We start from the raw sequence: 27,730 nt of genomic DNA on the forward strand, positions 1-27,730 counted from the left end.
CAAAACATCTTTACAGAATGTAGGCCTGTGACTTTTAACATTTTCTCTTATCTATCTATCTATCTATCTATCTATCTATCTATCTATCTATCTATCTATTTTTCCTTGTATAATTTTAAACACTTTTGCCTAATGAAGAAGCCAGTGGAGCTTGATAAGTTTGCAACATGTATTTTGTGCATTTTGGGTGACCTAAAAAGTATCACTGTTTGTCGTTCTTGGATGTTATTATAGCCAGTTATCTGTGGATGAATGAATAGCAAATTACTGTAACAGAAATTTCAGGAAACTTAGATTTCTAGGATTGGCAGATCAATAGGATCGGCAAGAGGACCTAGTAATTGAAAATCCATAAGTTTATTTCCAGTTGTCGACAAAGGAAAACATTGAACTCGGTGGAATTCAAGTTCCAAAAGCTGAGAACCCTGAACAAGACAAAATGGCTCTTTTTATATTATTCAAGACAAAGAAGCTTCTTCAATACACCTGATTGGCTAATTACAATTTAAACATATAGAATTCTTACAATCAGAACAGAAATACATGCATACATTAAAACTGCATCATCACTATTTACCCCTCCTGTAGGAATTCAGTGGAATTCACCCTAACCTTGCTTCTGAATGTCAACTATGGCCTGTTACAGACAGCCAAAATAAAGCTGCTTCGAGTCACAGTGGAGGTATGGTGTTTCAATGATGCATGAGTCCTAAAAGTCCAGAAGTTGCACCAAAGCCACGCTCCAGCCCTAAGGACTGGAGCGTGGCATTGGTGTGGCTTCTGGACTCTTAGGACGCATGTATCATTGGGGCTTTCCAGACGGCCCTTTGGGACGTCCGGAGGACGTCCCATTTTAAAAAAGGGGCGTCTCTTTTAGACGCCCCTGGGCCTCGTACGGACTCCGTCCGTACAAGATGGCGCCGGCCTTTCTACATGGCCGGCGCCATCTTTACGCATCGGACGCACAGCGTCCAGACGCGTCGCGCCGCTGCTGACGTAGCGAGCGCGCCCCTGGCGCCTCGCTACGTCGCAAACGCGACGCAGAAAGAAGCTCCATTTTGGAGCTTCTTTTTTCGGTCCGCGCGGGAGTCGGGCCGTCTATAGGCTCCGGCTCCCCCGCGGACCTTCTGGCGGCGGCGGCAGACCGCCGCAAAGCGGCGGTGTGTAGCCCGCCATTGAAACACCATACCTCCACTGTGACTCGAAGCAGCTTTATTTTGGCTGTCTGTAACAGGCCTATGTATCCTTATCTCAGTAGTTTATGTTATGTCTTTCTACTGGTGCCAGCTTCCATCTAGGTCAAGATGCACTCACTATTCCTTTCCTCTAGTAACTCCAAGCGTTTATTTCAAAAACCATTTCTCTGGCTGACAAAGGTGACTCCATCTTTCTATAGTTTTTATATTTCAAAAAGGAATTTCCACCACATTACAAGTACCCCATTAATGGTATGGACAGCAGAAAAGACAAATATTTCTCATTATCCAGGGAGTTAAAGAAATACAGCCCTATAAGGATGAATAAAAGAAAAGGGAAAAGCTCAAGAGCTCAATCCTCTAAAGAAAACCTAAAGTTATTACTATCAACCATTATACCTGCATCAGATGTATTTGATTCAGAGCCCACAGAAAGGGGTAGATTCTTGAGATGTTAGTGGTAGCTTCAACCTATGAAGGAGAAGTCAAAAACGATGCACAGAATGTTATTCAAATTATCCAAGACGATAAAATGAAAATATGACTTTAAGGTCCTACGTTGTATGCCCACCACTGACAAAGCAAAACCAAAGAAAATGTAAAAATGGAGATATGGGACACTGAGATTTAACACTCAATACCAAGAATGAAGTGAGGATGAGTAACTACATAAGATACTGCTATTTACACTTCTCCTCCCATTCTTGATTCCAAGAAAGATTATAGGGAATATAGGTCCATATTCATATGCCTAAGACTGAAAATCCCCATGTTATAATTGGGTTAGATACTATTATGATCACCAAGGCAGATACAGAGACAAGGAATGGTTGACATCGTACTATGACAGATGTGATACATAAGGGAATTGTAGAAGTGAGAGATATCCAGGACATTACAGAAAAATCACAAAGCTATGAGAGATCTAGAGAACCATATAGCAAGAAAGTACCTGGCATCAATTTCAAGACCACCTGAGACGATAGCAGCAACGTTGTCGGTACCAACTACAATAATATTAACTGCCTCACCAATGTCTACAATCCTAACTGAACAAACACTTAAAACAGGACAGAAAACAACATATCCAGATCCAGTTACATAGCCTAAGCATACTAATAATAATCGGAAGGAACAAAAATGAGCTGATACAGACCTGGATGCAGAATCAACTCCCACACTTAATTCCTCCATACAAATATCTTCATCACCAGATGAATTGTTGGAGGATCAGACTACACTGTTACCCATAGAAGACTATAAAACTGACAGATTTATTGACAAGAATGGGACAATGCTTAAAAGTAAAATATAAACAAGAGACCCCACAAATAGATAATTCAGTGTTTTCTGCAGTCCACTCAACAGCTGGTACACTTAATAGCACTGCCACCTTTACTTTAAGTATTGTTAGCTATGGAAACAAATGGGGAAATCCCATATCACTACCTATTTTAACAATAAGATTAGAAAACATGTACAGAATAGAAGAAGAAAATTGTGAATTCTTTTTAAAAAGCTCTCGGAAGGGAAGTCTGAGCTTGCCAAACCATCAAACAAACAAAAAACAGTCCTCCAAACCAGCTGACAAAGAAGGCAAAAACAGACAGTATTGATAGGAATGCTTATACCATTTAAAAATTGGAAATGATCAAGCCTTATATGAGCAGATGTCAGTTATTTCTATAACAACAACATTGATGGAACATCTACCACAAGATAAGAAAGAGGTGTCTAGAATTTTCTTTGCAGAAGCTGGTAATGTGACATGCCGCCAGATAAATTCGTGAAAGCATATAGCCAAGTGTGCATCTAAAATACTAGCAGAGGCAATAGAACTGAGCTAAGATTTACCTCATTATTTTATGAGATTAAAATGCAGGTAGTAGACATGCCATTTGATAGTTTAGGTTTGTTCAGTGCAAGTACAGATGACAACAGGGTCTAAATATACTAACGGCACCAGATCCCATCTGATTGTGGAAGCTAAGCAGGATCAGCCCTGGTTAGTACTTGTATGGGAGACCATCAGTGAATACCAAATGCTGTGGGCTATATTTCAGAGGAAGGAAGTATTGAAACCATCTGAGTATTCCTTGCCTAAGAAAACCTTATGAAATTCATAAGTCAACAGAAAACATGAAGGTATATATACACAGAAGCACTACTACTTTTGGAAAAAGCAAATAGATAACAGCAATGACAAGATGAGTCCTGCAGTATATCTGCAATAAAGATGCAACAGCTCCTCAATCTGATGGCATCAACAGCTGCAGTAGTGCAATTAGCACAACTTCAGATATGACCATTATAAACATGGTTTATAAAAAAAAAAACTGCAGGCTACACGAGGATTCCAACAAAAGAAGCTAGAAAAGACAACAGGCTAGCAGACTGAGTAGATCAGAAATAAATGCCCATGTCTGTATGTTGCAACCATAATTAATTTGAAGGATATCCCATCAGCTATATCTGACTTTCTGAAACCAGCAGAAATGACAACTTCTTTGTATGTATTATCAGAGGCAAAAGAATTCCTAAAAGAAATACAGAATTTATATCTAAACAGAGCAGGATGAATACCATCTTGGGAGTTTTTCTTTGGTACCTACGCAGCTGACTAAACCACCATCTGAACTCTTTGCAACAGCTTTTATGGAATATATGTCAGTGAAAGTAGCATTCCTCATAGCAATCACAACAGAAGAAAAGCTAGTGAGATAGGTGCACTAAGAGTAGTGAGATAGATGTACTTTATTTGAGATGGTACAAAGAGACGGTGATACTGTAGAATCATAGAATCGTAGAGTTGGAAGAGACCACAAGGGCCATCCAGTCCAACCCCTTGCCCTGCAGGACTCTCAATCAAAGTATCCCCGCCAGATGGCCATCCAGCCTCTGCTTAAAGACATCCAAGGAAGGAGACTCCCCTATACTCCAAGGGAGTGTGTTCTACGGTTGAACAGCCCTTACTGTCAGTAAGTTCCTCCTAATGTTGAGGTGGAATCTCTTTTCCTGTAGCTTGCATCCATTGTTCCGGGTCCTGTTCTCTGGAGCAGCAGAAAACAAGCTAGCTCCCTTCTCAATATGACATCTCTCCAAATATTTAAACAACTATCATATCACCTCTTAACCTTCTCTTCTCCAGGCTAAACATCCCCAGTTCTCTAAGTCATTCCTCATAGGACATGGTTTCCAGACTCTTCACTATTTTAGTTGTCCTCCTTTGGACACGGTCCAGTTTCTCAACATCCTTTTTGAATTGTGGTGCCCAGAACTGAACACAATATTCCAGGTGGGGCCTGACCAAAGTAGAATATAGTGGCACTATTACTTCCCTTGATCTACACACTATACTTTTATTGATGCAGCATAAAATTGCACTGGCCTTTTCAGCTGCGGCATCAAACTGTTGACTCATGTTCAACTTGTGGTCTACTTGGACTCCCAGATCCCTTTCACACATAGTCTCATTCAGCCAGGTGTCCCCCATCTTATATCTATGCATTTTATTTTTCCGCCCTAACATTTCTCCGTGTTGAATTTCATTTTGTTAGCTTTGGTCCAGCTTTCTAGTCTATTCAGGTCATTTTGAATTTTGATCCTGTCCTCTGGAGTATTAACTATTCCTCCTAATTTGGTGTCATCTGCAAATTTAATCAATATGCCCCCAATTCTGTCATCCAAGTCATTGATTGAGATGTTGAATAGCACTGGGCCCAGGACAGAGCCCTGTGGGACCCCGACTGGTCACTTCTCTCCAGGATGAAAAGGAGCCATTGTTGAGCATCGTTTGGGTTCAGCCGGTCACCCAATTACTAATCCATGTAACAGTTACCTTGTCTAGCCCACATTCTACCAGCTTGTTTGCATGTATGTCATGGGAAACTTTGTCAAAGGATTTACTGAAATCAAGATATACTATATCCACAGCATTCCCTTCATCTACCAAGCTGGTGATTTTATCAAAGAAAGAGATCAGATTTGTCTGGCATGACTCCTTTCTCTGAAACCCATGTTGACTTTTTGTGATTATGAAATTGCCTTCTAAATGTTCACAGAATCTCTCTTTAATGAACTGCTCTAGAATCTTTCCTGGTATAGATGTCAGACTAACTGGATGGTAATTGTTGGGATCCATTTTTTCCCCTTTTTGAAGATGGGGACAACATTCGCCCTCCTCCAGTCTGCTGGGACTTCTCCTGTTCTCCAGGAGTTCTCAAAGATTATTGCCAATGGCTCCGATATTACATTTGCCAGTTCTTTTAATACCCTTGGATGTAGTTCATCTGGTCCTGGAGATTTATATTCATTTAGATTAACAAGGTTTTCCTGTACTATCTCTTTACTGAAATTCCCCTATTATGTCCTCTGCTCTTCAGATTGAGCACTCTTTTCCTTTTCTGACAACACAGAGGCAAAGAAGGTGTTGAGTAATTCTACCTTTTCTCTATCTTCTGTTAGCATTTTAGCATCTTCTCCACACAGTGGCCCTACCATTTCCTTTTTCTGCCTTTTGCTGCAGATATATCCAGAAAAGCCCTTTTTATTGTTCTTAACCTCTCTAGCCAGCCTGAGTTCATTCTGTGCTTTAGCTTTTCTGACTTTAGTCCTACACAGGCTAGCTATTTATTTGAATTCCCCTTTGGTGATTTCCCCATTTTCCCATTTCTTATATATGTTCCGTTTAAAAGTTAGCTCAGTTGAAAGTTCCTTAGTCATCCGTTCTGGTTTCTTGAGACACCTCCCATTTTTCTTCCTCACTGGAAACAGTGCATCTTCAGAACCTTCTAGAGCTACTGCATAAGCCTTTTGGTGGTAGCCCTGCTCACTTTCCAACCAACCTACCAGCCTGCCTAAGCCCTTCATTCCTTTTTTCCTTCTGTTCCAGCAACATCTCTATCATATGGACAAAAAGCATAAAATAGTGAGTCCATACTTTCACTTAAAGTCTAGTGTTCAGTGGTAGGGCGAGCAGCATTCCAGATAATCCCTTTTATAAATAAAAAATGTTTTTGCCTTTGCAGAATTGGCCCCAACGATAGTACTGCAGGCACATTGTGCTGGGGCCTATGTTATGCTCCTGGTGCCTCTCAGCCTCTGTTAAAGATCCCCGCAGTGGATGTGGGGTTGTTGGGGATCCTTCTGTCTTAGCTCTGATATATGACAGATGGTATGTATGTATGTATGATATATGATCACTGTTGAGATCTTCCAGCACATGTTGGGAAGACAATGTCCTCTTCCTTTACAAAGATATGGTAGTAAAAATCTCTTCCTGGGATGCAGTGTTATCCAAACAAACACCAATAAACCATATTTGTGGTTTTATTCTCTGATGGAAGTAATGAAGAACTCTGTGTGTGTACATATATGTTCCGTATAGAGAAATCTAGAGAGAGAGAGAGAGAGAGAGAGAGAGAGAGAGAGAGAGAGGTTTGTTTGAATGGAACCTCCATGTATAGAGATAGCAGTCAAGTCCTAGAAAAGAAAATAGACTGAAATGTATTTTGTGTTCACATGTTATTTACATAAATTGCACAGTTTGTTGTCTCTGCAAGCACAAAGGGCCTCAGTGACTTCTTCAGTCCTCCTCCCAACATCCATGCATGGAAAAAGACTTCCCTTTTGCAATAATCTAGCTCCAAATGTGGAAATTTGGAGACTCATCTGGCCCTACAGACTTGAATTCATTTAGAGTAGGCAGGTATTTCTGTAGATAAGTAGGTAGTCTCCAAGGCCAGATGAACTACATCCAAAAATATTAGAAGAGCTAACAGAAGTAATCTCGGAACCACTATCAATAATCTTTGAGAATTTCTGGAGAACAGGAGAGGTCTCAGAAGACTGGAGGAGGGCAGTTGCCCCCATCGATCTGTAGGGAGAGGCAGGAAATACAAATAAAAGTTGTTATTGTTGTTATTCTTATTATTATTAAAAAGGGGGGGAAGAGGACCCAAATAATTATTGCCTAGTTAGCCTGACATCAATACCATGGAAGATTTTACAGGCAATTATTAACCAGACAATCTGTAAGCACTTAGGCCCTGTCCAGACCGGCCATTAAGGGTGGCCTGGGGGCGGAGTCGGGGCATTGCATCCACATGGTGCATGCCCCGACTCTGCCCCCTCCCCCAGGGTCTCATGATGCCACACACCACTCCACACAGTGCACGCCATTATGGTGCTTCGGCACTGCATCGTATGATACAGTGCCGAAGGAATGCTGCCAAGCCACGGCAACGCAACTACGGTGCCCTTTCCAGGGCGCAAAAAAAAGAGCCGCAAAATTTTCCCCTTGAAAGGCCAGATCGGGGCCGTGGCGTGCAGTTGCTGTGCCCTGTTCTAGCTAAAATGGGCAGCTCCATGCCACCCCTTTGAGGCTGTCTGAACAGCCCCTTAGGAATGCTGTAATTACTAATAATCAGCATGAGTTTCTCAAAAAGTTATGCCAGACAAATCTTCCCCCCCCCCCCCACAAAGTTACAAACTTGATAGATGAAGAGAATGCTGTGGCTGTAACCTGTCTTGATTTTAGTAAGGTTTTCAACAAGATATGATATTCTTGCAAATAAGCTAGAAAATACAGGCTAGACAATCAGCTGTTAAGTGGATTTGTAATTAGTTGACCAGCTGAACTCAAAAGCTGCTCAACAGTAGCTCCTCTTCCTCCTGGAGAGAAATGACCAGTGGGGTGCCACAGAGTTCTGTCATAGGCCCAGTGCTATTCAACAACTTTATTAATTATTTAGATGATATAATAGAGGAAATGCATGTCAAATTTGCAGATGACACTAAATTAGGAGGAGTAGCCAGTAACCTAATACTCAATACCAGCGTAGTGTTGTGTTTTGAGTGTTGGACTAGGACTCTGGAGACCAAGGTCCAAATACTAGCTCAGCTATGGAAACCCACTGGATGACCCTGGGCAAGTCACACTCTCTTAGCCACAGAGGATGGTAATGGCAAACCCCCTTTGAAGAAACTTGCCAAGAAAACCCTATGATAGGTTTGCCTTAGAGTCACCATAAATCAGAAACAACTGGAAGACGTATGACAGCAACAGCCAATACCCCAGAAGACAGGATCAGAATTCAAAGTTATCTTAACAGATTAGAAAGCTGGACCAAAACAAACTGAATTTCAACAGGGAGAGATGTAAGGTACTATATTTAGGCAGGAAAAAAAATGAAATGCACAAATACAGGATGGATGCCTCCTGGCTTAACAACAGCACATGTGAAAGGGATCTAGGTGTCTTAGTAGACTACAAGATGATTTTTGCAATGCGCTCTACATGGGGCTACCCTTGTGCCTAGTCCGGAAACTTCAACTGGTACAGAATATAACAGCCAGATTGATTACAGGAACAACCAGGAGTGACCACATTACACCAATATTGAAGTCACTCCACTGGCTGTCCATCAGTTTCCGGGCACAGTACAAGGTGTTGGTCATTACCTTTAAAGCCTTCATGGCTTGGGCCCAACCTATTTAAGGAATCGCCTTCTTCTGTACAATCCGCCCGTGCACTCAGATCCTCTGGGAGGGACCTGTTGCAGTCCAGATTGACTGAGACCTCTCAGAGGACTTTCTCCGCAGTTGCTCCCACCTTACGGAATGGCCTGCCGGATGAGATCCTTCAAATTACCAACCCAGATAGCTTTAAGAAAGTTGTCAAGACGTATCTCTTCTGGCAGGCCTTCCTGGAATAGCACCCAGCCATGTAAAGATCCCCCCATATACATATATATGTGATGAATCTGCCCACAGTCATTGTATTCTTGTTTTTAGATTTTATTGTTCGCAATTTTAATTGTTAGAACTGTTAAATCCTTTATTAAGAGGGGGGAGATTGTATATATTGCTGTATCATTTTAATGTTGTAAGCTGCTTTGATTGTTTTAACAAAAAGTGGGATATAAATAAAAGTTTGCTGCTGCTGCTGCTGCTGCTGATGATGATGATGATCATGAGTCAACAGTGTGATGCAGCAGCTAAGAAAGCCAATGCGATTCTAGGCTGCATCAATAGAAGTATAGTGTCTAGATCGAGGGAAGTAATAGTGCCACTTTATTCTGCTTTGGTCAGGCCTCATCTGGAATACTATGGCGGGTTACAAACCGCCATAAAGTACGCGCTCTGCGCGTACTAGGGTTAGGAAGGGCTGTATTAAGGTTAGGAAGGTTCTTACCTTCCTCATGGCCCTTCCTCCCAGTACGTGCGGAGCGCGTCGTAAATGGTGGCGCCCATCCACATGGTCGCTGCCATTTTGACATCTTGGACGCTGTGCGTCCAGACGTGTCATGGCGGAAGTGACGCCGCGAGGGTGCGCTCCGCCCCTCGCGGCGCCACTTCCACGTTTTGAAAAGGAGCGCCGTTTCGGCGCTCCTTTTTCACTGTGCGGGGAAGCCTCGCGGCCTGGCCACTGGGGCTTCCCTACGCAGCGAATGGCGACGGCGAGGAAACGGCCCCTTGAGGGCCATTTGTAACCCGCCTATGTCTGGTGCTGGGCACTACAATTTAAAAAAAAGAAAGGAGGCAACCAAAATGCTGAAAGGTCTGGAAACCATGCCGCATGAGGAGCGGCTTAAGGAGGTGGGTAAGTTTAGCCTGGAGAAGAGAAGGTTAAGGGATGATATGATAGCCATGTTTAAATATTTGAAGGGATGTCATACTGAAAATGGAGCAAGTTTGTTTTCTGTAGCTCCAAAGGTTAGGACATGAAACATTGGAATCAAGCTACAGGAAAAGAGATTCCACCTAAACATTAGGAAGAATTTCCCGATAATAAGAGTTGTAAAACAGTGGAATACACTGCCTTAGAGAGTGGTAGAGTCTTTTTTGGAAGTTTTTAGAGAGGCTGGATGGCCATCTGTCAGGAGTGCTTTGATTGTGTATTCTTGCATGGCAGGGAATTGGACTGGATGACCCTGGTGGTCTCTTCCAACTATGACTCTCTGAGAGTAGGGCTACAGAAGCCACATTATATTTGGGGCAAGGCCAGGAACATTTGCACTTTGTTGTTAGCTACCTTCAAGTAAACCTTGACACATGACAAGCCTAAGAATGAGACATCTCCAAGCCCCTCTATTGCTTCATGTGACTAATTTAATTTATATTTGATACCCTGCTTTTCTTTTATAAGGGATTCAAAGCAGCTCATACCCTACATTAAAACAGTACAGCTAAAAACATTCTGAAATACAAAAAATTAAAAAGCATTAAATACACACTACTTAAAAGTATAGTAAAACCTACCCATTGCACTATCCCAACTAGTGAAGAACTGAAAGCCTGTTTAAATAAAAAGGTCTTGGCCTGCTGATGCAAAGAGATCAGGGAGGAGGCCAACCAATCCTCCCTTGGCAGAGACTCCCATAGGCTGGGGTTATGGAGAAGGCTGTCTCCCGGGTCTTCGCCAGCCATGCTTGGGAAGGTGGTACAACTGAGAGACAGCCTTCCCCTGAAAATCTTAAATGTGGGTGGTAGTGGTTGTCTGCCTACAAGTCATTCTTGACTTATGGAGACCCTAAGGTGAACCTATCATGGGGGTTTCTCGGAACATTTGAAAATTCGAACCCAGGGCTGCAGAGTCATAGTCCAGCACTCAAACTTGTGAATTTTGTGATATTGATAATGTATAGGCCTGAAACAGGCAGGCCAAAAGTGCCGTGTTGGCACTGAAATTAGGGTTCCAGAGCTCACAGCACCTACACGCCCTAGAACCCTAATACGTATGGATGGCACCATCTTCACATGGCGCTGTCCATACATGGTGCATGTGCACGACACAAGCGCGGCACTGCATCCACACCTCCGGGCACTGCGCTTGTGTCGTGGACGTGTCACAGTGCAACAATGGCGCACTAATGACGTCCTCCCCGTGTGCCCAAAAGAACCCGCTTTTAGCGAGTTCTTTTTGGAGCAGAGGAAGCCTGCACAGTTTGGTTGCTGCAGGCTCCCTCTGGAGAGAAAATGGGCGGCTCCAGACCACCCCTTTGCGGCGGTCTATCGAGCCCCATAGTCTGGATCCTGAAATGCACTAGCAAACAAAATTCTTGCAATTGTCCTGGTAAGTAGTGCAAGTATTAGTACAGTAGAAGACATTGTGTGCATGTTTAACCCCTTGTGATAGTACTATGTAGACACTGAAAAAAGAAAGGCAAAATTGATTGGGAAAGTAGTAGCTTTCTCCATGTCACTTCGCATGCCCTGGAAGCACTTCTGTTCCTGAAAGGAGATGGTTGTCAAAGCGTGTCTTTTGCTGAACAGGATCCGATCAGCAAAACGCACTCTTTGAAAGCCGTCTCCCATCATGAAGAGAACAGAAGTGATACAAGGACATACAGAGCAGCATGGAGAAAGCTGCTACTCCCTTGATCAGTTTTGCCTTTCTTTTCTTGTTCAGTAAATCGCAAAGCTGAAATCCCTGAAGTTATTAATTATTTAATTTAATTTACATCCTGCCTTTCTCCTGGAACAGGAATATCTTGATTATCTTAATTTTATAGGTAGAGTCGGCCCTTCTTATACACGGATTTTTTAATACACGGATTCAAGCATCCACGGTTTGAAAATGTTAAAAAAAAGTATACATTTCAAATATCAAACCTTGATTTTCCATTGTTTATAAGTGACACCATTTTACTATGTCATATTTAATGGGACTCGCACATCCACAGACTTCATTATCCACAAGGGATCTTGGAATCAAACTCCAGCATATAACAAGGGCCCACTGTATAGGCATTCACTTATTTGTATTGTTGTTATATGCCTTCACGTTGACTCATGGTAACCCTATTATGTTTGCCTTGGTGAGAATTATGTTGAAATTTGCCATGGTCTTCCACTTATTATTATTATTATTATTATTATTATGCTTTATTTATATAGCGCCTTAGGCTGAGAGGAAGTGACTTGCCCTAGGTTACCCAGTGGAGTTCCACAGCTGATTTGAGTCTTGGTCTCAGAATCCTGGCCCAAACCACTACACTATGCCAGCACTTCTGCCACATATCGCATACAATTCACATATGTGAATCACATATAATTCACATACATAGAATCATAGCATACCCTCCACCTTTTCACAGGTGAAAGCAGGGACACAGGTGGATAAGCAATAGCAGAGTGTGGCCAAGATGACAAAAGTTATTAAAGAAGAATAACTGACAAACTCAGAGAGGATGCAGCAGGTTGCTTTTGCTTGAGTCTTCTGGAAAGTGCAGGATTCCACTCCTTCTTCTCCTTCCCCCGTTCCCCAACAGTGGAAACTATTTTTGCACTTTGAATTCTCCCACATCTGTGGTAAGGTGAAAACAAAAGAGGAAAGTGAGAGAATGAGAGAGAAACAGACATTTTAACAGGATGATTTCAGGCTGTCAATGCCAAATCAGGACAGTTGGAGAGTACATCATAGTGGCTGCACCCAGTTTGTTACCTTTGTGGTTATCTTTCTGGTGAGGAGCCTTTCTGACTACTTTGCTAAGACAGCAGATATGTATATGTAGTTCGGGCTGTACTTGGAAGTCTTAGCAGCTTGGCAGAACCTGCCCGAATTAAAACCCTATTTTCACAACCTTTGTGTAGCCAGTGTTGCCTCTACACCACAGGGTGGCAGTAGAATAGGTGCTACTGGATTTTTTATTCACTTTGGCCCTATACAGACAGCCAAAATAAAGCTGCTTCGAGTCACTTTGGAGGTATAGTGTTTCAATGATGCATGCGTTCTAAGAGTCTGGAAGCTGCACCAAAGCTGCACCCCAGTCCTTAGGACTGGAGCGTGGCTTTGGTGCGGCTTCTGGACTCTTAGGACGCATGTATCATTTAAATAGCATACTTGCAAAGTGACTCGAAGCAGCTTTATTTTGGCTGTCTGTATCAGGCCTTTGTATGGCCTAAATGAGCCAGCATAGTATAATAGTCTGAATCCCTATTTGATCATGGAAACCCACTGGGTGACCTTGAGCAAGTCACACTCTCAGCTTCAGAGGAAAGCAAACATACCCCCCCCCCCCGAACAAATCTTGCCAAGAAAACCCCTTGATATGGCTTTAAGGTTACCATAGGTTTAAAACAACTTGAAGGCACACAACAAACAGCCTAAAAACCCTCAAAGCACCAAATCCTGTCTGATCTTGGAAGCTAAGCAAGGTCAGCCCTGGTTAGTATTTCGATGGGAAACCAGCAACCAATGCTAGGTGCTGTAGGCTATATCTCAGAGGAAGGAACTGGCAAAATAATCTCTGAATATTTGTTGCCTAAAAATGTTATGGAATTCATGGTGTCACCATAAGTTGACAAGTGACTTGAAGGCACACACACAACAACAATGGGACTCACAGCAACTACAGTTAAATAGAACAAATATAGTTAAAACATCACCGGGATACAAGCATAAAAGTTAAAATACTTTTTAAAAAAAGTAAAAGAAAATAGGCACAGAAAGACAGTGGAAGGTATTGTTGTTTGTGCTCTTCAAGTCATTTCCGCTTTATGGCGACCTGAAGGTGGTGAATCTATCATGGGGTTTTCTTGGCAAGTTTCTTCAGGGGGGGCTTGCCAGTGCCTTCATCTGAGGCTGAGAGAGTGTGACTTACCTAAGGTTACCCAGTGGATTTCCATGGCCATGCCGGGATTTGAACCCTGGTCTCCCAGTCCTAGTCCAACACTCTAACCAACATGCCATGTTGGCTGTACTACTTCTAGAGACTACTGCTACTCTACTAGAAAGTACCCTGCCCTCTAAATGTGCACTTATGGATCTCTTTTCTTTTTTCCCAAGCAATAGTTTTGCACCAGGAAGAATAATATCCTTCCTCAAGTGGCTTTCTGTTCATGGAAGAGCACACTTGGGTTACCTCAGTTCCATACCACCAACTACTCCGAGGCTGTCATATTACATCCTCTCTGCAGCAATAACCCGGGTTGACACCACTTTAATTGCTGTGGCTGAATGCTGTGGAATTCTGGGAATTGTACTTTTGTGAGACATTTAGCCATCTCTCTTAGAGGGCTCTGGTGCCACAACAAACTACAATTCCCACAATTCTGAGGTCCGGATGCAGCCCTAGAGAAAAATTTCATAATACGGGTTGTGTCAAAAGTTGATGAACAATATGTAGTGTAGTATCTGCTATGTACTGAAGTATCTGAGTCTTTCTCTGTCTCCATATCTGAAGGATTTTACTTTCTAACTGTGTGGCACTGCACTGCTGACAGTGTCTGAAATTGAGCAATTGGTGAATATTAATGTTAATTAATGAATAGTCAACCAAAAATCCACCAAACCCTTATTGGCCAACCAAAATGCACAATATACTTGTTGCAAGCTTTTGAAGCTCCAGTGGCTTCTTCATCAGGCAAGATGTTACAAACCAAACAGGAGAAAAATTGGAGATGTTAATAAGATGCCTGCATTTTGTTGTTTCTGCCCTTATTAAGATGGTATGAATGGGGAGGGTATCTTTAGCAGGCTGGCCCCTTCTCCACTAATAGTGTTCAACTATCACTTGGGGGGAGTTCAAAGCAATATAGACAGAGCAGCAAAGCAAGCACTCATGTCACACTTCAGAAGTGGTGGCATAGATTTCTCCCTTCCTCCTGCCTTCTAATGAGCTTTATGTAGGAAAAGCATTTGTGAAACAGCCATACAAAACCAATTTTCTTCTCCAGCAGATGGCACTAACATTGTAAAAGCCTCTATCTGTTTTTCAATATTGTCTGCAGGCACCTTTTATTTAAGAAGAAAAAATGAAGAGGAAGCTGGCAGAGTTGAAATTTACCTGGGAGTCGGTTGTCCTCACTCATCTATAGAATAGATGTGCAAATACTTAAGAAGGAAATGTCCTATTTGTGAAGACAATAGAAACAATCAGAAGAAGGAGAGAAAATGTTTACTATTTGAGGTACAGTGCCTTCAGTATGAGCATCCCCTCCAACACAAGCTCTGTTCATCAGGTTCCCTGAAAATCAGGTGTGGTAATTTCCTTTTTAGGATGAGAATAAATGTGAGGTTGATCTTTGGGCCTCAGATCCTTTCTCTGCTTCGTGATCAGTCTTGGAAAGTTGTTTCTACAGTATTTGTTTTAGTTCATTGATTCTTAGAGGATTTAGTAGCAGAAAATGTAGGCTCATTGGATTGGGTTGTGCGCTCAGACCCTGATTATGTCTTTGTTGTTGTTGTGTGCCTTGAAGACATTTCTGATTTATGGTAACCCTGTGGAAAACCTGTCATGGGGTTTTTGTGGCAGAATTTGTTCAGGTGGGGTTTGCCCTTGCCTCCCTCCAAGGATGAGAGAGTGTGATTTGCCCAAGGTCCCTCAGTGGGTTTCCAAGGTCAAGCAGGGATTTGAACCCTGGTTGCCTAGTGTCAAAGTCCAGCACTCAAACCATGACACCATGCTGAGTCCCATGTCCTGTACTCAGTTTATATTCTCAAGTACACATCTGGTCTCCCTCTCAACTCACTGTGGGGTTTGTTTTCAAAGTGGCCAGCCTTTGAGAAGGATACAATCAAGCAAAGTGGTGGGGAACATGCTTTTCGTCTTGGTCTCCCAGATCTGATTTTGAGAGATACAGTAAAGCAAAAGATTTATTTAAGTAACAAGGCTGACAAGAAGATTTCAGTAGGCAGGGTTGCCATGGGATTTGGGGTCTTGATGGAGCAAGTAGGAGGTATTTGGGGTGAGTGGATCCCAGATACGAGAGTAGCTTTTGCAGGGTGCAGGGAGCTTGTAGCAAACTCTGTTACAGTATTTGGAAGAACAAACCACCAGTGCTGATTTCAGTGGATTGGATAAGGATGAACATCCAGATAAGACAGAGGCACAGGTGAAAGAGAGGTAATCTGTATAGATTAGTGGCAAGGAATCACATACTAGTTTAAGGAGCAAGTTTGCTGTCTGGGATTGTTTCTGAACCTGGTATTACTGCTGATGTCAAGGCATTGGTTTTGCACAGGAGTGCCTTTTACTAATTTCAGTCTACAGACCTCAGCCATATTGTGGAGGAAACAAAATTATGTTTGGCCACTCTTCTATGTGCTCTGGTAATCTCTTGGCTAAAATACTTATAATGTGGCCTTTGGAGAGGCAGCCCTTGATGATAGTTAGGAAATTTCAGCTAGGGCAGAATATAATGGCACAGCCTTGGATAGAGTGGATTCTGAGATACTTTGCTATCAGAAGCAAAGGACAAGAAGTGCATGCATGTGTGTGCATACACATACGCACACACACCAGTTCAGGTGCTGATTGTACTGTACTGGGATAGCATCCTTTATAGTGTTTGAAGATACCAGGCTTCATGTAAATAGCCTTGTTTCACAGCAGTTCAAGATGTGGTCATCCCAGGAGGAACTGCCAAGCTCTGAAGTCATTGCCTCTGCCCACTATCTGCTACAAACAGCAGCAGCAGCATGTAAACAGCAGCTGGGGGTAATATTTTTATCAGGAAAATTGTGCAGGGATGAGAGAATTAAATCCCCTTCTTCTACTATTGTGATCGCCACCTCCTGCATGGAAGCAATGAAAATTTCAGCAGAATGTGGTCTCATCTGCTTTGGCTCTGAGAACTAACTTTAATAGATGGTGTGTTACTATAGTAGAGATACTGCATGAGGAGACATGTAAACTGTTGAAGAAGCATCTAACTATTTCTGTATAGCCAGCTACACAACATCATCATCATCTCCTGGGACCTCTGAAGAAACTCCAGGAGGATGTATTTGACTACTAAATGACTGCAATACAGTAAAGGAAGAAAGTGAGTTCTGTTGAGGGCTTGGTCATTATGCAAGACATGTACTAAATTCTTCCCTTTGCAGTGATAACACAAGTTCAAACATAGGCATATCTTTCAGTTACACTTGCAAATGTCATGAACAGGATGCCAGATACCAGGTTTTGTGATTTCTTTCATGAATCCTTTCCCTCATTGTTATGATCCTTTATAATGAAGATTTTATTATAAAGTCAAAGGACCCTTGTGGCCGTGGAGGTTAAACACTAAGAAATTGAATTATAAGGAAATTGTAGAAAAAATTGGAAAGGAATGGCAAGAAATATGGGATATAAATGATGAAGATGTGACAAAAGGGTTGTTATGGGATATCATGAAAGCAGTCACAAGAGGAATATGTATAAAAGAAACATATAATCTTAAAAAAGACAAGAAGAAAGAAAGAGGAAATTAGAAAAGGATATAGAAGTATTGGAAAATAGATATATAGTTAATAGAGCTAAACAGATATATGTAGAATTAAGGGCAAAAAAGGAAGAATTGGATAAGATGGAAATAAATGAAGTACAAGAAAATTTGATCTGTTTAAGAAGAGAATTTTTTTAATATAGTAATAGAAATTCAAAAATGTTGGCCAGGTCCACACAGAAGAAGAAAATGGAAAGTATGATAAATACAGTTAGAGATAAAGCTGGTAAAATATGTAGATTGATGAAAGAAAAATTTTAAAAAATTGAAGAATTTTATAAGGAATTATATCAGACAGGAGAAAACCATTTGAATAAAATAGAGAAATACGTGGAAGAAAATTGAGGGCAAAAATTAGAGGAAGAAGATATAGAGTTACTGGAGCAACCCATTGAGAAGGCAGAGATAGTGGAAGTAATAAAGAAAATGAAAAATGGGAAAGCTCCAGGGATGGATGGATTGGGACCAGAATATTATAAAGTGTTTGAAAAGATATTAATCCCAAAATTGTTAGAATTATATAATGGAATAATGAAAGGGGAGAAGATACCTGCATCATGGCACCAATCATTAGTAATCTTAATGCCAAAGGTAGATAAAGATTTAACGGACACAGGGTCATATAGACCCGTATCATTAATAAATCAAGATGCAAAGATTTTATCAGCAATAATAGCAAATAGATTGAATAAATGTATGTATAAATATATAGGAAAGGATCAATGTGGATTTGTGAAAGGAAGACAAATGTCCAATTTAGTAGGAAGAGTATTGAATAAAATACATGTAATAGGTGAGAAAAAAATAAGGGCAGGGATTTTGGCATTAGACATATTTAAAGCGTTTGATTGTGTGGGATGGCCAACATTAAAAATAATTATGAAAAGATTTGGAATAGGGGATAGAATAAAGAGGATTAATAGACCAATTATATTTTGATAATTCAGTAAAAGTAATGGTAAATGATGGGATAACAAGTGAAATAAGAGTGACAAGAGGTACAAGACAAGAGTGTCCACTATCACCAATATTATTTGCAATGGTTATAGAGTTGTTAGAGAATGTTATAAGGAATGATAATAGTTTCGAAGGAATAGGACTTTAAAAAACATAAAATTAGTTTATTTGCTGATGATACATTATTATTATTATTATTATTATTATTATTATTAAGCTTTATTTATAAAGCGCTGTAAATTTACACAGCACTGTACATAAAATCATTTAATTAGACAGTTTCCTGCCTTCATGCTTACAATCTAAGAAGACACAACACAAAAGGAGAAGGGAATGATTGAGGGGAAGAGGATAAGGTCCAGCATTCTTCTCTCCCTCTGAGGCCTGGACCAAGGCAGATGGACAGACTGAGGGCTCTGTATCTTAAGGATAGGCCTGATGGCATTGGCCCACCCTCTCACCCCCACGGAGGCCAAGATGGAGTCAGATGCCTTGTGGGGAGGGTTCAGTTCCTTTAGTGAGGCCGGATGGGAAGGCCTACCTTTCTCTCCCTCTCAGAGGCAAGGATGCAGTCAGATTAACTATTAAAATTTATTGGATAGATTGGGAAAAATAAAAGAACATTTAAAGATATTTGGAGAAATGACAGGGTTACAGATTAATTGGAATAAATCAGAAATGATGATATTTAATTATACAAAAAAAGAGGAATCTGAGTTTATAAAACAAAAAAGTTTAGAGGTAAGATTAAGAAGTAATATAAAATATTTAGGAATAAGTATAATGAAAGATTTAAAGGAAAATGGAAGATAAGAATTTGGTAGTACTAAGGAAAGAAGTGGAGAAAAAATTGGCAGAATATAAAAAAATCCAATTATCCTGGTTTGGAAGAATAGCATTAATTAAGATGAAAATATTACCAAAATTAATTTTTTTTATTCAGAATGATACCATTAAAAGTGTCGGAAACTGAATTTAATAAATGGCAACAGCTAATAAATATATTTTGTAATGGAGAGAAAAGAACAAGATTAAACAAACAATTTTGGTATAAAACACAAAGAGAGGGAGGGTTAGGCCTTCCCAATATAAGAGGATATTATGAGGCTAACCAATTGAGATATGTGATAGAAGGCATGTTGGGTGGGATAGATTTAGAATGGTTGGAAGTAGATACAGAGGAAGTAGATATGAGAATATGGAATATTTTTTAAGAACTTTATTAGGAAAGAAATAAAAATTATTGGAAACCCACTTACAAAACATATAATAATGGAAAAGAAATTCCCAAAGAATTTGAGAGGATTGTTAGATAAGGAGTTAAAAGAAAGAAAAATAGACAGAATAGAAGATTGGATAGATGTAAGAATAGAGAAAGGAAATATAAAATAAAAACTTATGCAGGGGTAGGCAACCTTTTTGACCCGGGGGCTGGGTTGCTGTCACTCAGACAACTGGGGGGCCCGAAGCCAATAATTAAATAAATAAATAAACTGGGACAAATGTAGGACAAAATTTTCAAATGGAGGACACACAAAAGATTTTGCTGCTTTTTTAACAAATGTTAATATAAATGCATGTTTCTGAGGCTTCTATATACAATTGCCCCCCTTGCCCCCCCCCTTGCCAAAGGCCTCGTGCCCTCACGCAAGGGCGCAGGGCCAAAGGCTGCTCACGCAAGAGACCAAAGGCCCCGCACGAGAGGTCCTGCCGCCGATTGCCCCGCGCCGGCAGCAATCGGCGGCAGGACCAGGCTGGGGCCGGTCCTACGGCCTCGCTGGGCCAGATGTGGCCCCGGGCCGGGGGTTGCCGACCCCTGATTTATGGGAATAAAAATTTCATGGTTTCACAATATGCAAATAGAACAATGGATTAAAAATTGGAGGAAAAGGAATGTAGAAAAGAAAAAGTATACACAATTTGAACAAATAGTTCAGAAAGGAAGAGAAATGGAAGAAAATGAGAATATAAAAGGAACTACTAGTAAAATTTACAAAATGTTGATGAAGAATAAAGGAGGAAAAATAAAAGGAAATACTTTAAAGGGACTATGGGAAGAAGAATTAGGATGTAAAATAAATGAAAAGGAATGGGATAGAATTTGGGAACAAAGACACTTGAAAAATTTACCGGTTTGGATAAAAGAAAATTATTATAAGTTGATTTGGAAATGGTACCTGACTCCAGTGAAATTACATAATATTAATAAGAATAATTCAAAAAATTGTTGGAGAGGCTGTCAAGAAGTTGGGTCATATATGCATATGTGGTGGCAATGTAAATATGTACAAAAGTTTTGGGGAAAAGTGCTATTAGAAATAGAAAATGTTATGAATATAAAAATAGATAGAAGACCGAGTATAGTTTTATTATCGTTATATACTGTAATTCAGAGAAATGGAAAAAAGAAAAAAAAAAGATTTGGTAACAAGTTTGCTTACAACAGCGGGATTAATAATAGCAAGGTGTTAGAAAACGAAAATAGATGTAGAAGTAGAGGATTGGTACAAAGAGGTATGGAGATTAGTCATCAATGATAAATTGACATGTAAACTGAAAGTAAAAAAGGACTATGGAAAAGAAATGACTTTGAGGGGATTTGGAAAGAATTTGTTGAGAAAGTACTGAGAAAAGAAGATGGAAGATTACCTCCAGAAGACAAAGTGAAATTTTGGATGGAATATAAGGATTGAAATGGCTCCAGGGAAGGGGGGCACTGAGGGGTATATAAAATAATAGAATCTAATAGAATGTAGGATATATTTGTTTATGGAAATATTATAAAAATTAAATTTAAAAAATAAGACACTTTTTCATCCCACTTCACTGGCTGTTCTATGGGAAGATGTAGGACCATTAAAAAGGAAGAAGTTGAAATATTACACAATATGGGAGGGATATCCTCCTTGTACAAATTTGACACAAATTTGGTCCAAATGCACCCTGGAAACAGACGTGATTTGGATCAACCCAACAGAACTGGTGTACTTTTGTATACTTTTAAAGGCCAGCCTAGTTCTCTTTAATATGTGTCACCTTTGTTTTGTATGAGGAATTGTCTGATGTGGGGGGGGGAAAGGACCCTTGTGGCTGAAAATCAGCTCATATATTTAAAGCAAAATGTTTAAAATTTTAAAATGGTAGTAAGCAGTGTGACAGTTAATATGCTCAAAACAATGTTGATCTTCCAGCTGTGCTTAGGCTAGCTTTCCTAGCCTGATTGCCTATTGCCCCATTAGCGGAGGGGGCTGAAAGTTTGTTTTTTAAATAAATACAGGAAGGTTGCATGGGCGGAATAATTTTGCAGGACCCCAGTTTGGCCCTAAAGTAAGATTTCTAACATCAGTTTGCAGGAAGGTTAAAAAATGATATGCCAGGAGCAAAGATAGCTGTTCAAGTATTAGCAAATTGTCATCGTCATCATCATCTCCCTAAAAACAGCAAGATAACCCATTTCCTCAGCCAAACCCAGGTCCTCTGTAAGTCTCTTGAGGAGCCATTCTATTTTATGTACAGATATACACATACCACAGAGTAGGTTTACTGCAGAGTAAGTGTACATTATTTGTGAGTTAGGCATGCCTAGGATCATGCTGTTCCAGAACATAAAATCCAAGGCATTGTCAGCTCATCAATCCTGCCAATGTAGAAAAGCAGCAAAGAGAATGGAATGTATTTTGTGGAGGAGAAATTGCCTTTGATCAAAACTTAGCAGGTATTTAGAGCACACATAATTTGGCTTTCCCTGGCTCCTGCCACACACCACTTGCCATGCCAGCAGAAGCTGGATCTGAGAGGCAGGTTCAGGTGTGTCCAACAAAGAACTCAGATACAAACCCCTTTCTGGTTGGTCAGTCTGTACCTTGAAGTCAGGGAAGGGAGGGGGAACATATTGTTTATCTCAGTTTAATGCAGGTTCTTGGGGAAAGTACCCTCCTAAACTGCCTTCTTGGTCAGATCTGAGAAATATGTGCTGCCCAGCCATTAAGCAGAGTGAGCAAATTATGGGAACAATGAAAGGGAAAGAGATTGTCTTGATGGCTGCAATCTTATGTCAATTTATGTAGAATTAGCTCAGTAGGAATTGCTTCTGAGTAGCCATGTTTAGGACTGCACTATTGTTCTCTTTTTTACCACAAGATGTCTGGAGGGATTTTCTGCCTTACAGTTCATAATGCTGAGAGGTCTGCCAAAGATGCAAGTACATCCCCCATCAAATCCTGATCACCAAAAGATACTGAGCCCCAATATGGAGAATTACAGCCCAGAAACTTCCAGGAGGTGCAGTTCTCAGTTTTAAAGGTATTTCGTGGGCCACACCTTGTTTGGGGTAGGGTTTGAAATAGCCAGTCTAGAACATGACTGTCTAGACATTTTCCCTCCCTCTTGTGTACACACATGTAGTTGTTGTTATGTGCCTTCAAGTCATTTCTGACTTGTGGCAACCCTAAGGCAACCCTATCTCTGGATTTTCTTGGCAGAATTTGTTCAGAGGGGGGCTTGGAACCTAAGCAAGGTCAGCCCACATGCATTTGTGCATTTACACATATATACACACTTAATGTCACACTATCACAGGATTTTCTTGGCAAGATTTATTCAGAGGGTTTTCCATTGCCTTTCTCAGAGACTGAGAGAATGTGACTTGCTCAAGGACACACAGTGGGTTTCCACAACCAAGCTGGGATTTAAAGGTTAGCCTCCAACACTTAAACCACTAAACCATGCTCAAATAGAATAATGTATTCAGAAGACACTGTGAACATTCAGTTTAGCTTTGGCTGGCTGTATATAACATTTCATTTAGGTAGCTAACGTGCGTGAGCCATTTTGCTTCAATTAATATTACAAAGCCAGCAGTTTCAAAGATTTTGGTAACATCGTTTAACATACAACCAAAACATAGTAAACTCTTTTTATCTTTCTCTTCCTTAGCTGCTGAAACATAAGTCACCTTTAGAATGACTTCTTAGAAACTATGCAATCTAGAATTATATTTTCAAATTATCAGCTAAAATATTTTTAAAGTTCTTGTTGTGGTATCTTGGTATTTGTTTTGAAAATAGCCAATAAATTTAGGAGAGCAAAACCTTCATTCATTCAGTTGCACACTTGGTCTTGGTGGGCATTTTAATCTGCTGGCTAAGTGGAATGCTTTCACAGTTGCTCAAAACATCATGTAGACAAATGTCAAGGCCAAAGGCATTTTCACATTCTGAAAATATCACAGACTAGAAGCTCAGTGCAAATGGTCACAGGTGAAGTCTTATCCAGGGGTAGCCGTTTGGCCATATAGCAAAGTACAGTATCATCCAAAATCCACAAGATAGTGATACCAAGTTGGATGCTTTCGAAGTTCCACTGGTAAAGTGTTAAAAATCATACTGGAGGGAGAACAAAATGGACGGTGTTAATCATAGCCCTGGATTTGGTCAAGATGTTGTAGTTGTTGTCCTCAGCTGAGATGATATGGAAAGGTATTCATGAAGGCGGGCCCCTCTTCCTTCTGGCCATGTGGATGATGGGAGAGGAGATTCAGTCCAGAAAACAAACATTTGCCAGCCAAACATTACTGTCTCGTGGGGCTCATGGTCCAGACATAGTCCTGCCATGCTTAATTATTGCCATGCTCAATTGCTGTGCTTGGACACATGTGTGTTAATACAGGATGATGGGTTATGTTATCCTATTGGGAAAAGAAAAGATTGTGCACCAGTAGTGGCCTTGGATAATAAGCAGATATGTGAGGAGGAGGTATGTCAGTCACCAAGGTTGTTAGGGTGAGAAAGCTGGAGCTTCTTATAAGAAAAGAATGAGGGATGAGACCTAGGAAGACAAGTTTTCATTTGCTGACAGTTGGGGTGAGAGATTGGGGTTTTGTAATGAGTTAACTGTTTAAACTTTAAGTATACTGTGTAACTGCAAAAATTCTTTACTCATGACAACACCTGTGATATGGACTCCATCTTCACTGCAGACACTTCAACTGTCATGGCTCAGTGCTATGGAATTCTGGGAATTATAGTTTTGTGAGACATTTAGGCACGTTACAGACCTCCTAAAAGCGGCGGTCTGCCAGCGCTCCTGGTTGCTCCTCACGGGAGCTGTAGCAGCCAAACCGTGCGGCTGCTGCACGGAGCAAAAAAGAAGCCCCAAAATGGCGCTTCTTCCCGCGGTGCGGTTATGATGCCGTGAGGCGCCAATGGCACACTCACGACGTCATAAGCGCCACACGACGTGCGGACGCTATGCGTCCGACACGTAATAATAGCGATGCCTGTGTGTATAGGGCGCCGCCATTATTACGCCCCCGTCACGTGCTGGGGTGAGGCCGGTGTGGACGCTAGGTCCCCGGCCAACCCCTAGCGCGTGATGGGGGCGCCTCAAGAGCCCGTCTGTAACAGGCCTTAGTCTTCTCTGTCAGAGAGCTCTGCTGGGGGCCACATACACCCACCACCATTTTTTTCTAATTCAAAATTGACTCTGGGGGCATGGGTAACAATTTCACCAGGTTTTAGGAGGCCTTAGATGCCCAAGAGGCCCTTACTAAAAACAAGTCAATTTCCTGGTCAATTCCAGTTAGGAAAAAGGTCTCTACTACCTTCTAGGAGTTGTGGGGGTATTTTGGTGCAAAGAACTTAGGAGGAAAGTGGGAAATGGAGCCTGGGGTGGGGGAGACTTCCCAAGGCCCTGGGTTTTCACATTTCTTGGAGGTGCTGGGGGCTACAAAACAGATCTGAGGCCACATGTGGCCCACAGACCATACTTTCCCCCATCTGCTTTGAAGGAGCCCATGCATCCCTAGCCATCAGAACCACTTTTACTAGGGCTAGACCTGCTGCCACTCCCAGCATCCTGCAAGACTTGTTCAGCTGAATAAAACGGATGGGATATGCACTCCAACACCATCTGGAGGGCCACATGTTCCCCATCCCAGACTTTAAAAAATGTGACAGATGCTTGTACAGTATATGCATGGCACTAGCTGAGAGTTGTTTTTGTAACAGAGATACAGAAAGTCGGAGGAAGCCAAATATGACATTGATTGTAAAGAACTTTTGTGCTCCTCTGAGGAATAGTGGAATCTGTGGAACAAGTAAGTAACAACTGTTCATTTGTTGCTCGGTAAATAAACATCTGGAGCGGTCCTGTGTTCTGTACATAGGGAAATTTGCATTGTAGGTTTACGGTAAAGATGACTGCTTCATACAGTTAAGGTGCTACAGAAAGGAGAACTCAAAAGTATTATTAATTATGCTGATTCTGCTGGCAAAGCTTACTGTTTACATCTACTTGCCACACTACTTGGAATTTTTAGTGGCAAACGTGGAATCTCCTCACTGGTAGCACTGTGTCCCTCTGTTGTTGAGACAAGAGAAGGAATTTTCAAAGGGCAATGTTCAGACCAAAAGCTATGCAGCCTGTAACTTTGCATAGGGCTAGATTTGTGCCTGCTTGGTTAGTTAATATTTTCTTACGCTTCCAGGTCATTGAGTTTGATGACGACCGGTGTTGATTTTGGATGCTGATTACTAGAGTTTCCCATTGGCCTGGGTAAACAATTTGCACTTTAGCCAAAGTGCAGTCAAGCAGAGCTGAGTTGTCATGTCTATTTCTAGTTTTCATTGATAAAAAGGAGGGGGACCGAAAGGGACAATGAGAGCTGGAGTGCTGCCAAGTTGTTGATTTGTCCATTCAAAGGGCAGCAAAGAACTAGCAGAGCATATACCAATTCTCTTTTGTGTCAGGCCAACATTAGACTCTGATCCTCCACAATCCTGGGAGAAATCGTAGAAGCTCTTTTGCAATGACTGAGTGAGGTGTCCGTTAAAGTCATATAACTTGAACTTTGGGTTGGACATTTGCTATGTGACAGCAGTACCTGATCAAACTACTTGGTCTGTGTATGCAGATTGATACTGAACCTTTTGATAATAAAGTGTAAGAACACAGACTGTTACCTGACATTCACGTCTGTTACTTCTTTTAAAATAACAACAGGTACTCTGTGGTGTCTTTGCCAAATGGACTGATGGTAGCATAAATCTGCATGGATGAGAGCAGCATCTCTTAAGCTATCTGATGTTAAGGAATGATAACGTTTCCCTCAGTGTGCCAGAGACAAGTACAGTGCTCCCTCGGGTTACGAAATTAATTCGTTCCGCCGCGGCGTTCGTAACCCGATGCATTTCGCAAGCCGAAAAGGGCTTTTCGTTAGCGCTGGCAAGCCGCGCGTTTGAATTTCGCGCCGAAAAAAATTCGTAACCCGAAAAAACCTTCGTATCCCGGAACAGTTTTTTCCAATGGAACTTTTTCATATCTCGGAAATTTCGTAACGCGATCAATTCGTATCCCGGGGTACCACTGTATCATATTTGTGCCCATTGGCTACTAATGGTTTTATAGTATTGTATTTTCACTGTTGGTTTTGAAGTGTTTTTAATTGTGTTTTGTATTTTATCATGCTGTACAATGCCTCAAACTTTGAGGAGAGGTGGGAAAGAAATAAAAATTGTTATTGTTGTTGTTCCTTCCTTCCTTCCTTCCTTCCTTCTTCCTCCTTGGAAACTTGGAAGGGACCAGCAGCCAATGGTTCAGCCACCAGAACTGATCTATGAGTAGCACAGGAATAGAGAACACTGACCAGATGTATGAGCTGTTATCTACTGGTAATGCATTATATTTAATAGTATACTTATAGGACATATAGTCAAAAGCCATAAAATGCAAGCACAAAAGACAAGGAAAGAACAAGTAAAAATAGTAAATAAACCATCAAATTAACCACCCACTAGGTTGTGACAATTCTATAATACAAGACAGATGAAGTGACTACAAGAATAGCAGTTGATACGTGCACTAGCATACCCTCCAACATTTCACACATGAAAACTGGGGCACATGTAGCCAAACAACATCAGAATATGGGCCTGATGGCGAATGTTATTAATGAGGAAGAACACTGAAGCTAAGAGAGGCTGCAGCAGCTTACTTTTGCTTGAGCCTACTAGGAAGGACTAAATTCTGCTTTCTCTCCTCCCCCTAGGCTGAGTTAATGGAGTGCAAACTACTTTAGCTCTTTGAACTCAGGTTGCAGCAATGGTTTGCTGAGGAGAAACTGGGAGGGGGAGAGAGAAACTGGGACATGTTAAAAGCAGCTGAAAAAGTGGGCCAACAGAGGATTAATTGGGACTCCTCCCACCAAATCAAGACAATTGAAGGATATGCACCAGTTTTACTGTGTCAGTTGTCACCTGCCTCAATTAATGTGAGAATTAATACTCTCGGAAACAACAGCAGTGCCACTGCAACTAACACTTGTTCTTCCTGTGCAGAAAACAATAAACCCCATTTTTTTGGTC

At 41.2% G+C, this 27,730-nt stretch overlaps 1 long non-coding RNA gene across 3 annotated transcripts; it reads left to right on the forward strand.

Annotated features, from left to right (window-relative positions):
- On the forward strand, nt 1–26,611 carry LOC121919292. Of its 3 annotated transcripts, XR_006101434.1 has the most exons (5): nt 1–19; nt 14,931–15,109; nt 16,869–16,967; nt 22,509–22,670; nt 25,376–26,611. It is a non-coding gene; the product is annotated as an uncharacterized LOC121919292 (long non-coding RNA). The 3 variants fall into 3 exon arrangements; XR_006101433.1 differs by lacking the exon at nt 1–19 and having other exon boundaries at nt 14,169–15,109; XR_006101432.1 differs by lacking the exons at nt 1–19; nt 14,931–15,109 and having other exon boundaries at nt 15,485–16,967.
- Nucleotides 26,612–27,730: the final 1,119 nt, after the last annotated feature.

This window comes from Sceloporus undulatus, chromosome 1 (assembly GCF_019175285.1).
Source record: "Sceloporus undulatus isolate JIND9_A2432 ecotype Alabama chromosome 1, SceUnd_v1.1, whole genome shotgun sequence".
Classification (NCBI taxonomy): domain Eukaryota; kingdom Metazoa; phylum Chordata; class Lepidosauria; order Squamata; family Phrynosomatidae; genus Sceloporus; species Sceloporus undulatus.